We start from the raw sequence: 14,070 nt of genomic DNA on the forward strand, positions 1-14,070 counted from the left end.
TGTGTCTGCATGCATTTCATTTATAAAGGACTCTCGGAATAGGATTAAGACCCATCCTGATTGGGCTGAGCCATACACACCTTATCTGAAGTAACCTCATCAAAAATTCCTACTTACAATGGGTTCACACCCACAGGAATGGATTAAATTTAAGAAGTGTTTTCCTAGGTTACATAGAGCTTCAAACCGCCATAGAGGGTTACGTTTCTGTAGTTCTCAAAATACAGTGGGAGCTTGGCAGTTCTGTACCACTAAGTTTTCTACTCCATGTAGCCCCCTTCTGTGTGTGTGCTGCCAGGCAGATACACCCTTTACTTTTCAGAGTCATCACTCTGTGAAAGGCTGTATAATTTCTAAAGCATGTTACTGACAAAAGTTGTTGACTCTCCTTCTGACGGATTTTTTTTCTTCTATTATTTAAACAGAGTCCATGTTTTTCATTGTATTAAACTAAGTAAGCCAATATACTATCCTGCCTATCTTCACCCCTTGCAAGGGAAATTGTGCAACTAGGAGCTCCTGTTATTTAGGCAGCTATGCTTTCTGTCTTAAAGCTCCCCTCATTTCCAGGACCAGGGAAGTGTGCTGTTTCTAGGTAGGTCCTACCACAGGATGTCCCCTGCCCTATGATGTACTTAGTTTGGTAAAAGGGGATAGACCAGGAGATGCAAACTAAAAAGCTTTTAGAGGCCAAGCAGATAACGTAAACGAGTGAAGGAGGCTGAGAAATAGTTCACTTTCTGTTGCTTAGAGGTTGTACTAAAAGATAAGCTAATAAAGAAAGACAAAGATAAAAGGGGAAAAATTTTCAGGCCTCAGTGTGAGATACAATTGGGAGTGGTGGCAAGCTGGACAGCACAAGCTCTGTTTAATAGCTCTTCAGCACCAAATAATTGTTACTGTGCAAAAAATTCCTAGTGTTCATGCCTCTGTTTTTTTGACAGATGGATGAAATTAGGATTTTTTTTCTGGTGGGGGGCATATTTTTTTTCTTTTTTTTTTTTTAAAGATTTCCCAATTTTTAAATGATGGGAGTTAATTCAATTTTTTAGAACCCAGTGTGGGGCCAATGCTGTTTAAACAAAGCACATCTGAGGGCTTAAAATGACTCTTCAGCCATCATTCGCCTCTTCCATAATAGACAGATTTTTCTCTTTGGGGAATTTGAATTTGGAAACACAGAGAGGTGTAGATAACAAGGAGGAAAGAAACTGACAAAAAATGAGGCAGAGTTGGAGCCGTAGCACTATGAAGCCATCTGGGCCTAGAACATGGTGTGTGCTTAGTAAATATTTGATTTTGAAATCAATAAACACATCTTCAAGTTAAATATTTGCACTACTATGATGTATGAGTAAGCAGAGTAATTCAATTGGCAGTATTTCAATTGAGAGAAGAGTATAAAAGATATATAAAGGAAAAGAGACACTCAGGAAATCATTTAGTCCACGAGAGAGAAGGAAAGAAAATCTGGTTCCTAGAGTTCCTCTTTTCATGATACTTTTTAGTTCTAGCTCTAGTCCCTTCCCACATGTAACCTTACAGTAAACTTTTCTGACCTGGAGTTAACATGAGTGGATTTCTTTTCTTTATAACTAAAACAATCTGAACCAAGTATATGAGATTATTGAGTACATCTGGTTGTTGTAGAATCAGTAAGTAGATGGCCATGGTTTTAAAGTTTGTAACTGTACTGCAACAACCATAGAAAACTGCCTTTATAAACAGCTGAATTTACTTACAGGGGATGACTTAGAAATTGTAAGAACCTGCTATAAAACATTTCTTTTAAAAAGTGATGGGTTAGGAGTTTAGTTGGGGCAGGGTGGTGGGATATTCCTGGCAGGTGACTGTACTTCTTATTTATTACCAGTTAATGTGATTGGAACATTGTAACTATTACTTGCTTTTAACTTGCATTTTTCAATGTAGCATTGCCCCAAAGCATTAGAAGAACTTTGATTACAAATGTAAAAATAAAAAAACTAAATTAACTAATAATGTAATAGAAAATCTGCTGATAACAGCTTTTCATTTAACTGTTTTGAGTACATTGTTTTACTCCGAGTTTTGAAAATGTTTGGTACTATGTAATTATGAATTTATTTTTATAATTAAAACTATGTGTTAAGAGACAAAAATAGAATTCATGGCATGACAAGAATGATTGTATTTATGAACATATTTAGGAATTGGGTCACACTGTGCAATCTGGTAACCATGATGAAAAATAAATCAGTACCCTTCCAGGCAGCCACAATCTGATCACAAAGAGAGAATTTCGACCCATGAGCCAAAGAGTGCTGAGCTCCCAGTTAAATACGTGAGTTTTGTGTGTGTCAGGATAATTTGATGAATGCTTAATAAAGGGCAGAGCTTAGATAAACCTTTAGAGATAGTATAGTTCCCTGAGGTCTATAACACAGCCTATAAAGCTGTGTGGTGATGACTGACTGGCAGAAAATGTAACCTTAAATCAAGAAATGTAGTCAACCCTGAGAAAGTCAGGAGGGAGGAAGTGGGGGTGGGGGTGGGGGTGCGACTGTTATGTATCCTGACCTCACCCTCTTGCTTCCTTCTAATCTCCTGATAGAGTTGTCCATTGGAGAAACTCAACCAAAAGTAAATCTTGTCAGGTCAGTTTTTCAGAGCACAAAACAGGATGCAGAAGGTGGCATGCAACAGAAGCTGTAAATGCAAGGTATTCAGCACAAAATCTAATCTGATGTTTGTCAATACTTTTGTATGTGTGTAACCTTAAAAAATTACTTAATTACTCTAGATATGAGAATTCTTATCTTTCAAATAAGACCCCTTACAATTTTCAGCTGCCATGATTCTGTGAAAACAAATTAAAAATCAGTTGTGTCTAAATTAGCAAGGTTTTATACTACTTAATGGAAAATGTTTGAAGTCTTATAACTTTTTAAATCTTTACTTTCATTTACTCATAATTTTTATAGGTTTATGACCCCATTACTTACTCTTGGCAATGAACCTAACCTTTAAATTAAAAGGCTATGCAGTACGAACTTTATCTATTTAGGATTTTCCTTCCTATAAGGGAATTCTTTCAAACTTCACATAATTTCTCCACTATATCTTGTTTTTTTCGGTAAAATTCTTCACCACCTTTTGAAAATACAGCTATTCAATTTAAAATAATCTATTATAATTTTAAAAACCTAAAATTTAGGCATAAATCTAATTAATTTCTAGATACTTTTACTTAGCAAGGAAAATTGCTGTCAGAGAATATGAGGAACTGATCAATATTCATTGAGCACTCTGGGCCAGTGTGCTAGATATTTTATGCACATTATTTCATTTAAACTTATACAATCCTCATAATAGATAAATACTAGAGTCTGATTTAACAGAAAAGGAAACTGAGGAGGAAAGATACTAAATATAAAATCTTAGGTCACATAGTAAGTGGGTAAGTCAATATATACCTCATCTCAAAGCCAAGGCAATTCCTGAAAATACACAGCATGGTATTTATGCCCTTTCCACACTCTGACATTTTTTATCATACAACATGTGTGTATGTTTTCAGAAAATCACATGAGCATCTGTGTTTGTTAGATTTCAAGTTTAAAGAAGAAAGTCTGTAAGTATAGCATTGCAATGAGTTCTTTGCTTATTAAGTTGTCTGTATCTAAAACAATGCATTTTTGGATCTAGAAAATTCAAGTCAACACACAAAATAAAGCACACAAAAGATGGAGTTTACATTTTTTATTTTTATTGTTGACATTTTTCAGGTTTAGGTTTTCAACCCAATAAAATTCAAGTCAGGTAAGCACTGAAATTTTAAGTGGTGTTATCTTTCGATGGTGGTGGGGAGTGGAGGCTTGGGACAGCTTCTACTTCCAAAAGGTACAATAGCTAGTTGTGGAACAACTCTGCTACTGGGAACAATGAGAAAAGCTGGAGAAAGAGAAAATCTGCCCAATAGCATCAGAGTAATAACAAAGTAACCAAGATGTGAAAGATGGGAAGGAAATTGAAATGAGCCTAGCATTCTTTATCCCTATTCCTTTAAAAATTATTAGCAATTTGTGTCATACAGAGCTGAGAGGACAAGAAGTTGAATGAAAAAAGCATAATTTTTTACAATCTCTCCAGGCTGATCAGACAAATATTAGTATTCAGTGAATATCAAAGGGCAGAAGTCCTTGATGCTACTCAAGATGTATATTTAGAACCTGGAAGTATCACATACTAAGAAGAGTGAACTGGAAATATACCACCTCCCATAAAATACTGAAAAACAACTTCAGATCAGCTTAATCCCAAACTGGATGGTCAAATCTTTGCCTACTCACTCAAATTGCATGCCATGAAGGACGAATATGTACTTTTTTTTTCCTGTAGGGAAAGTATATAGACAAAACTGCAGTTACTCTTTCAATTATTTAATACACAAGGGCTGGCATACAATAAAAAAATTTACCAAACATACCAAAAAGAAGGGAAAATGACAAAAACACAAAAGAAAAATTAGACAACAGCATTCCAGATACTGAAGTACTCAAACGTGTACTTTAAAATAACTGTGATTAACATATCTAAGAAAACATATGATGAAATTGAAAATTTCACTCCAAAAACTGGAACATGTAAAATAGAATCTAATGGGCATCCTAGAACTGAAAAAATATATACCTCTAATTAAGACTCTAATGCCTATATTTAACAGAAAATTAGACACAGCAGACGATAGGATTAGGGAACTACAAAATAGGTCAAAAGGAATAACTACAAAATCCTATAATGTAAACAATACTTAATAGTGAAATATCTGAAGCTTTCTGTTAGAGAATAGGAACAAGATTACAAAGTCTGCCCTTAAACCCCTTATACTCAGTAATGTACTGAATTCAATATTGTATTCTTGCTTAGCAATGAAATCAGTCAAGAAAATGGATGGAATAAAAATAAAAGGATTAGACTTATAATTCTAATAAAACCTATGAAACAACAGTTTTCAGACAGTGGTTGTTCAGCTATTGGGGACAGTGATCCCTGAGAGAGGGAAAACAAATGAGGTGAGCCCTAAATTAGCTCCAGTGTATGGCCTTGAGAATTCAAGGATGGAGAATTCAGGTGAATCCATGCAGCCTCCATGACTTCAGGGGACCCATCAGAAAACAGTGCAGGACTAAGAGATAGCATTTGCAGGACGGAAATCTGGAGACTAGAGAGCTGCACAGAAATTTCTAGAAATCTGTAGAGGATTATCCTTAGGTATTCCTATAAATTTTGATGAGCATATGGGTTCAAAAAACTACCCAAGTCTGTTGAAAGAACAGCTCAAAAGAAAGATCCTGTAGGTCTCATAGGTCTGGGGATAGTTCCTGCCCCTGCCAGTGGGACACTGGATTGCAAAATGAGAATTGTGTCAATAGTGGGGAAAAATTCCTGGAATAAAAAAGCTTTTTTTTTGTCCTAATTAAGAACTCTTGAAGGCACATCTCAGAAGTATCAAATTATTTCCTAGAAGATTATGTTTCAGAATATAGCCCAAGGAAATTTATAAAAATACAAATTTTCAGCACTCAAAAGGTAAAATTCACAATAACTGTCAAGCAATCAGAAACTACCAGGAAAATATGTCTTATATTGTGGCAAAAAAAAAAAAAAAATCAATGTAGAAACAGACACAAAAATGACATGGAAGGTAATTAGTAGACAAGGACATTTAAAGCAATTATCATAACTATATTCTACATATTCAAAATGGTAGAGGAAATATTGAGTTGGTTTAGTAGAAATATGGAAGATATAAAAAACTTCAACAGATGGAAACTACAATTTTCTTGATGAAAAATACACAAGATGAGAATATATGAAGAGAAGACATTGCAGAAGAAAAGATTAGGGAACTTGAAAATTAGCAACAGAAAGTTAAAATAATGAAACACAGAGAAGAAAAAGAAACAATGAAAAGATCGTCATAAGCTGCAGAACAACTTCAAGCTAGTCTTGGTGTAAATAGAGACCCTAAGTAAGCAGGAGGGTGACAGAGAAAATGTTGAGGAAATAATGGCAGTTTTAACAAATTTGATGAAAACTGCAAACCCATAGTCCTGAGAATGTCAACAACCCCAAACACAAGAAATAAGAGGAAAAATACATGGAGGTGTGCCATATAAGCAATTTTCTTTAAATTAGAGACAAAGAGAAAATCTCAAAAGCAGCCAGAGAGAAAAGATACATTATATATTAAAAGCAAAGATAAAAATGATAATTCTTATCAGAAGAAAATCAAGCATAAGAGATTGAGGTAATATATTTAAAATACTGAAAAAAAAAAAAAACCAACAGTCAATCTTGAATACTATAACCAGGGAAAATATCTTTCAAAATAGCAGGCAAAATGAGGAGTTTTAGAGACAAAGAAATGTTGAAAGATTTAGTTATAAGCAGACCTGCACTACAGGAAATGGTAATCAAAGTCCTTCAGGAGAAAGAAAATGATACCAGATAGAAATCTGCATTGACAAATGAATGAAGAACACCAGAATTTGTAAGTGTGTGGATAAATACAAAAAGACTACTTTTCTTAGTGTAAAATCTCTTTTAAGATAAGTGATTTTTTCAAGCAAAATTGAACAATATATTATAGTGCATGCAGCATTTGAAGTAATAAAGTTCTGTGATGTGTATAACTTATTAAGTAATAAAAAGAATGACAGCAATAGCACAAAAGGCTGAAGGGGAGAAAAGGGAGTATGTTTTGGAAGGTCCATTCCATATATGAAGTAGTATAACATTAATTGAAGGTAGATTGTGACAAGTTAAAAATGTATACGGTATGCCTTAAAGCATTCCCTCCAAAATAGGATATAAAATGGAGTCATAGAATTATTCAATTAATATAAAAGTAGGCAGAAATAGAAGAAAAAAGGAAACAAATAAGAGTGGAAAAATAGAAAATAAAGACCAAGATGGTTGTTTTAAAACCAACCACATCAATAATCACATTAAATATAAATTATCTAAACACAAGAATTAAAAGACAGAGATTGCCAGATTGGTTAAAAGAAAAACATGACCCAACTATATACAGCCTATAAGGAAACTCATGTTAAATATTCAGACAGAAAGAAGTTAGAGTAAAGGGATTGAAACATATATACCATGTTAACACTAAGACAAAGAAGCTGCTGTGGCTATATTAATACCAGTAAAGTAGATTACATAGTCAACAATATTCTCAAGGAAAATAAGTGACATTTCACCACTAATAAAGGAGTCAATTCATCAAGAGGACATGACAATCTTCAATGTTTACGCACATAATAACAGAGCTTCAAAATATATTAAACAAAAATGCATATCTACAAAGGGAAAATAAACAAATACACAAATAGTAGATTTCAACAATATTCCCTCAATAACTGATAAGATAAACACATGGAAAATCAGTAATTATATATAAGACTTGTAGAACACTGTTAACCAACTTGACCTAATTAAAATATGTAGAACACTCCATGCAACAGCAGCAGAATATGCAATGTAAAATAGTATAACCATTTTGGAAAACAGTTTGGCAATTTCTTAAAATTTTAAACATACTTATCTATTTCACTTCTAGGTATTTAGCCAAGAGAAATGAAAACATATATCCACAAAAAGACTTTCATACAAAAGTCACTATTATTTGTATTGGCAAAAACTGGAAACATCCCAAGTATCCATCAACAAGTGAATGGATAAAAACTCATGGTATGTACATATAATGGAATAATCTGCAAGGGAAAAGAATGAACTATTGATACATGCCGACATGGATGAATCTTAAGTTAATTATGCTGAGTGAAATAAGTCAGACAAAAAGTACATATATTGGGTTAGTCATTTATATATAATTCTGAAAAATACAAACTAAGCTGTGGTAACAGAAAGCAGGATTGGCAGGAGAGCAATAAATTAGAGATCGCAAAAGGACATGAGGAAATTGTGAAAGCTGATGAAATTGTTCATTATCTGTTGATAGTTTGAAGGTAAAGAGAATAAATAAATGGAAGATATAAAATGTTCACAAATAGGAAGAGTCAATATTTTAAATATTCCATACAGATTAGTTTATAGTTTTATATAACTCAAACAAAAGTAAGCAAATTTTGGTGGAAATTATATGCTGATTCTAATGTGTGTGTGTGTGTATGTGCAAAGATCCAGGAACAGTAACATTAAGTTGACATGAAAAGAAGAAGAAAAATGAACAGCTGCTGCTACAAAAATCAAATCATTTTCATACTGCATTAATTTTGACAATATGATATTGCTGCTAGTACAGAATATAGATCTTGGAATGGGATAGATTCCAGAAACAGGCCTACATATACATGTAGATTTGTGTCAAAGTTGTAATTTGCAGACCAATGGGAAAAAGATTGTTTCCAAAAAAACTATGCTGAACCAAGTAAATGCCTATGAGAAAAATGTTAATTTTGACCCATATCGTATACAAATATTAATTCCAATATATTAGAGAACCAATGTCAAAGATAAATCTATAATGCTTTTAGAAATTAACATAAGGTAATATCTTCATAACCTAGGCGTGAGAAAAGGCTTCTTAAACAGGAAACCTAATGCCCTCAGCATAAAAGACTGAAAATTCTTACAACTCTAATAAAAAGACAAATAACCAAATTAAAAAAATGGGTAAAGGATCTGAATAGACATTTCTTCGAAGAAGATTACAAATGGCCAATAAGCATTGTGAAGATGCTCAACATCATTAGCAAATCAAAATCATAATGGGATTCCCAAACCACAACGAGATAACACTACACACCCACTAGTATGGCTATAATCAGAAAGACAGATAATAGCAAGTATTGGCAAGGATATGGAGAAACTGGAAACTTTGACACTGTGGGAATGTAAAATGGTGCATTTGCTTAGGAAAACAGTTGGGCAGTTCTTCAAAATGTTAAAATGGAGTTACCGTATGTTGGGATTGAATAATGTTCCTCAAAAAAAGACATGTTCGTCCTAAACCCCCATCCTGTGGATGTAAACTCATTTGTAAATAGGGTTTTTAAAATGTTATTACTTAGGTATGGTCAAACTGTGTGAAGGTGAACCTAAATCCAATATGGCTGAAGTCCTTATAAGCAGAGGAAATTGGGACGCAGTCAGTGAGTGGAAGTTAGAGAATGAGACACATATTTCCATGCAAGAGAGGCAGAGATGCATTTACAAACCAAGGAACACCAAGGATTGGCAGAACCCCATAGACTCTGGAAGAAAGCATGGCCTGGCAATTGCTTGATGTTGAATTTCTAGCCTCCCAAACTGAGACAATAAATTACTATTATTTAAGCCAACCAGTATGTGGTATTTGTTATAGCAGACATGGCAAACTATGAATGAACCAGCAACTCCACTCCTAGGCATATATGTAAAGTGAAAATGTATGTCCATGCAAAAGTCTCATACACAAATGTTCATTGCAGCATTATTCAAAATAGTTCCTAAAATGGAATCAATCCAAATGTCCCTCAACTGATAATTGGGTAGAAGAAATGTGGCATATGCACATAATTGAATATTAAATATTATTTGACCATAAAAAGGGATGAAGTGCTGATACATGTTATAACACTGATGAACCTTGAAAACATTATGCTAATGAAAGAACCCTGTCAAGAAAACCAATATTGTATGATTCCATTTATAAGAAAAGTCCAGAAAAGGCAAATCTATAGAGACAAAACAGATTTGTGGTTGTTTAAGGCCGGGAGGGATTTGGTGGGGGGTGGTGGGGATGGGGATGGAGAGTGACTGCTAATGAATATGGGTTTTATTTTTGGAGTAAGAAAAATGTTCTAGAATTTATCATGATGATGGCTGCACAATACTATAATATAAAAACCATTCTATTGCACACTTTGAATGGATAAATTGTATGGTATGTGAATTATATCTCAATAAAATATCTAAAAAAGTCCCAAATATATATATTTATGTATGGAAAGATAAACGATTACTTTAAAATAAGTAACTTCTGTTCATCAAAGGATTACATTAGGAGCATTAAAGTGTAAGCAACAGGGTGGGTGAAGATATTTTTAATAAATATAAACAATAAAGGTCTAGTATTCAGAATATGCAAAATCAACCATATAGAAGAAAGAAAATGGACCCAAAACTTGAAGAGGAAACTTCACAAAAGTAATAGCCAACAACTAGAAACAATCTAAATGTCCATCAATTATAAAGTAGATATATGTTACAGTATCATATAGAATACTGTACTGTGCTAAAAATGAATGAACTACTGCTACTTGCAATATGAAATCTAGAGAAAGAAGCCATGCACCAAAGAGTGTGTATGATTCCTATTGTAGGAAGTTCAAAAACAGGTATTAAAAGTCAGGATACTGGTTATCTTTGGGAAAGAGGAGAGTAGTGATTATAGGGAAGCATGAGAGGGCTTCTCAGGTTTCAGTGATATGCTGCAACTGGTCTGGATCAGCTTACAAGAACTAAATTACTAAATTTTTGAATTTTGCAGGCTGGTTGACTTCATGTTTGTAGTTTGAAATCAACCACGTTGCTAGTATTCACACTGTGGACATTGAGTTTTATGAAGGGTTTTCCTGGGCAGGGGTTGGGGTGGTGGAAACTGGTTGCTATATATTTACCAGTACACTATTGATATAAGGATGTGCTCAGCATGTTAACAATCAGAGAGCTGTGCACTGGGAATCTGTGAAATTTTCTCTATGTTAGACTTCAAAACATAATTTATATTGTAAAGAAGAAAAACAGAATCAAGCAAATACCCCTGTAATATCTACCAACCCAAATCCAGGGAAAGTGAGGCAGGATAGCTAAGAAGGAAGTTAAGGGGCCAAAGCACTAGTAAAAACATTGATTTTTCCATTTTCATCCCTTTGATCAAGGGTATCGATCTTCCGTTTCTAAGGAAAATAAATATTGTGAAGGTGATGCGAGGTGATGCGAAAAGATGAAGAAACAGTTTGCATATTTATTCACATAGGAACATTCTCCACCTACATACAGAAATGTTTTCTTTTCTTCTTCTTCTTTTTTTTTTAAAAAATCACAGACCTCTTCTTTATCTAACTGTAACTTGGAGATTGAGAGATTGATCTGGTACTAGACTGGTATCAGACTGCCAAGATTTGAATATAAGATTTCAATTTTTAGCTTCATGATCTTGGGCAAATTATATAACTGCAGGCTTCCAGTTTCCTCATTAGCAAAGTGGGAGAAATAATCATACCACATCACTTATTTATTCTAAACAATTTATGGCCTAAGTGTTATGTGCCACACATGATTCTTGGAGCAGGGGATACAGCAATAAATTTAAAAAGACAAAAATCCATGATCTAAAGTAGCTTTATTATAAGATGGACACAGAAAACAAATAATATTTGTCAGTAAATCTGTAGATGGTGGTAAGCACTATGGAGGAAAATAAACTAGAGAAAGAGGGTGTGTCATGGATGAAGTATTATATTAAGTGGCTAGGCAAGTTACACTGAGTAAATAACAGTTAAGTCACAACTTGAGTGAAGTGAGAGAAAAAGATGCAACTATTAGGAGCAAGTGCATTATATAGGCAGAGGGGACAGCAAATGCAAGTCTCTGAGGTGCAAGCATGCCTGAAGTATTGGAGAAATGGTAAGGAGGCCAGCATGACTTGAGCAGAGTGAGAATGGGTCACAGAGATAGGCCACTGATAGGACTGATTTTTATTCTGAGTGAGATGTGGAACCATGGAGAGTATTGAGCAGAGTAGTGACATAATCAAACTCGAGTTTAATGGGATCAGTTCAGATGCTTCATTGAGAGTAAATTCAAGGGGAACAAAAATGAAAACAGGAGGCTATTAAAATAATCCACATGAGAAATGATGGCTGCTTGGTCCAGTGAAGTACTCCATTTTGCATTTTTTGATGTTGTGACAACATTTCTAGCTCTTTAAATTTTTAAAGAAAAGCCAGGAAGCAAGATTATTTTTTGGTGAGAAGTATCCTGATTTTCCAATATTGGCTCAAGTTGTTCATTTTGTATTTTTTAACACTTAAAGACACCCACAAAAAATCCATCTCTACAGATTGGACTGGAATCATTGTGCCCCTCGAATACCATTTATAACCTTGCCAGCAGACCTGTATAGCTATGTCTGTCCTCCATCAACAGATGAGTCCCCAATGAGGTGCTGGCTTGATTTCTCTCTTTAATTACTTCATACCTTTTGGTATTGGCTTTTGTTTTTCTGTCCTGAGTCTTGAAATACGATGAATTACCTGAGACCAATATCCCTTAATAGAAGTAACAAATAGGAAACTGATTGGTGTTCTTTTAGCCCCATTGAGCTATTTTGGCAATATTTTTCTTCGATATTTATCTCAAAATATGAGACTGGTTAACAATTTACCAAAGAAAAAGATGAATACACACTGCCCAACTTTTACTTAACATTAGGGGGAGAAAAGTAGCAATATTGATCAGACCTGAATCACAGGTGATGATTGTGGTTAAAAAAATCCCTGTAAATTTCTATTTAAAGAGTACATACTTATTTTTAAATCTAGATATCATCACTTCTATAATTTTAATAGAAACTTTGTAAAGTTTTCTAGTAAATACTGCAATATTATGTGGTTTTAGTACTCAGAACAAATGGTTTCGAATTCTGCTCAAATAGTTCATATGATGGTATATCACATGAAATTCATGATTCGTATACATAAAACTGGTTCATATTTCCATTTGTACTGCTAACAAAATTTCAAAGGTCAAGAGGCCAATAAAAAATGGTGAAAATTCCTAGACAATACACCTATCAGAAATGGGAATTATACACAAATACATAAATGTATTCAGGGATTTTATACTTTTTTCTGAAATAAGGAAATTGGGCTGACTAAAGGCATAATATTGTGATAAAATGGAAGTTATCTTTTATAATGTTTTATAAAGAAAAGTTCTGAATTTTCATAATGTTGGAACTATTATCAAGGTACTTTGGGTCTTGATGAACAGATTATACTTCTATCCCTTATACAGTTCAGGATGTCTCTGTACTTGCTAGAGTTAGATAAGCAACATTAAATTCAAACGAGGGATATGAGATATAGTTACTTGTTTAGTTTTTTTAGGACTAAATTGGGTGAGTTCTATCCTCTGCTATGTACAAAACATATGGAGGGTTCAACAGGTGATTGTTTACAAGATGATCTACTCCACAGAAAGGGTCAGTCATATAGTTAGAAAGCGATTAAAAAGTCTCATCACAAAGAGACTTTGTTTAATAAAAAGCTAGATTTCTTCTGGTATTCAGTGGTTATTGAGGAGGGAAGAATATGGGATTATGTGGTAACCTATGCTATTTACTGAGCCCTTATTAGGCAGGCATTCAGTTTATTTCCTGGGAATATATCTTAATGAGGCATGCAAGGCCCATGGAGCTTATATTCTAGAGTAGGGATCTGTATGGATATATGTGGGCTTGTATGACTGGATGTGATGCTCGCCTGTGTGTACACGTGTAAATGATAGGGATAGTAACTAGACCCAGGGGCATGAGATTTCATGGTATAGATGTTTACTCTGATTCTAAGTTAGGATCTTAAGATTGAGTTTAGAGATTTAAGGAAAGGGAAAGCAGTGAGAGAACTCCTGCAATACAGCCACACAGTACTGATCAACTTGATTCCTACTCCTAAATTGTCCCCATAGCAGGGAGGATAAAATCTTTCTGGATTCATCTTTAGTCTCTATTATATTTAATAATTTTGAACAATAACTTTTATAAATTGGGGCACTTAGAAATAGCTAGCACTCATTGAGTACCTAGTATGATCCAGGTATTATACTAGGGACTCTACATAGGTTACATTTTTTAAATTCTCAAACCATCTTTTAAGGTACATAGTGGACACTTATTTTACCAATGAAGTGCCCATCGTCACTGTGCTGGTTTGAATGTATTATGTCCCCCAGAAAAAGCCATATTCTTTGATGCAATCCTGTGGGGCAGGCGTTTTAGTGCTGATTAGATTG

At 34.1% G+C, this 14,070-nt stretch overlaps 1 protein-coding gene across 1 annotated transcript in view; it reads right to left on the reverse strand.

Annotated features, from left to right (window-relative positions):
- Nucleotides 1-14,070, reverse strand: part of LOC119543718 (ATP-dependent RNA helicase DDX19A-like) — a 65,383-nt gene that overhangs the window by 42,544 nt on the left and 8,769 nt on the right. The window lies entirely within an intron of this gene.

The sequence above is a fragment of the Choloepus didactylus genome, chromosome 9 (assembly GCF_015220235.1).
Source record: "Choloepus didactylus isolate mChoDid1 chromosome 9, mChoDid1.pri, whole genome shotgun sequence".
In the NCBI taxonomy this organism is placed as follows: domain Eukaryota; kingdom Metazoa; phylum Chordata; class Mammalia; order Pilosa; family Megalonychidae; genus Choloepus; species Choloepus didactylus.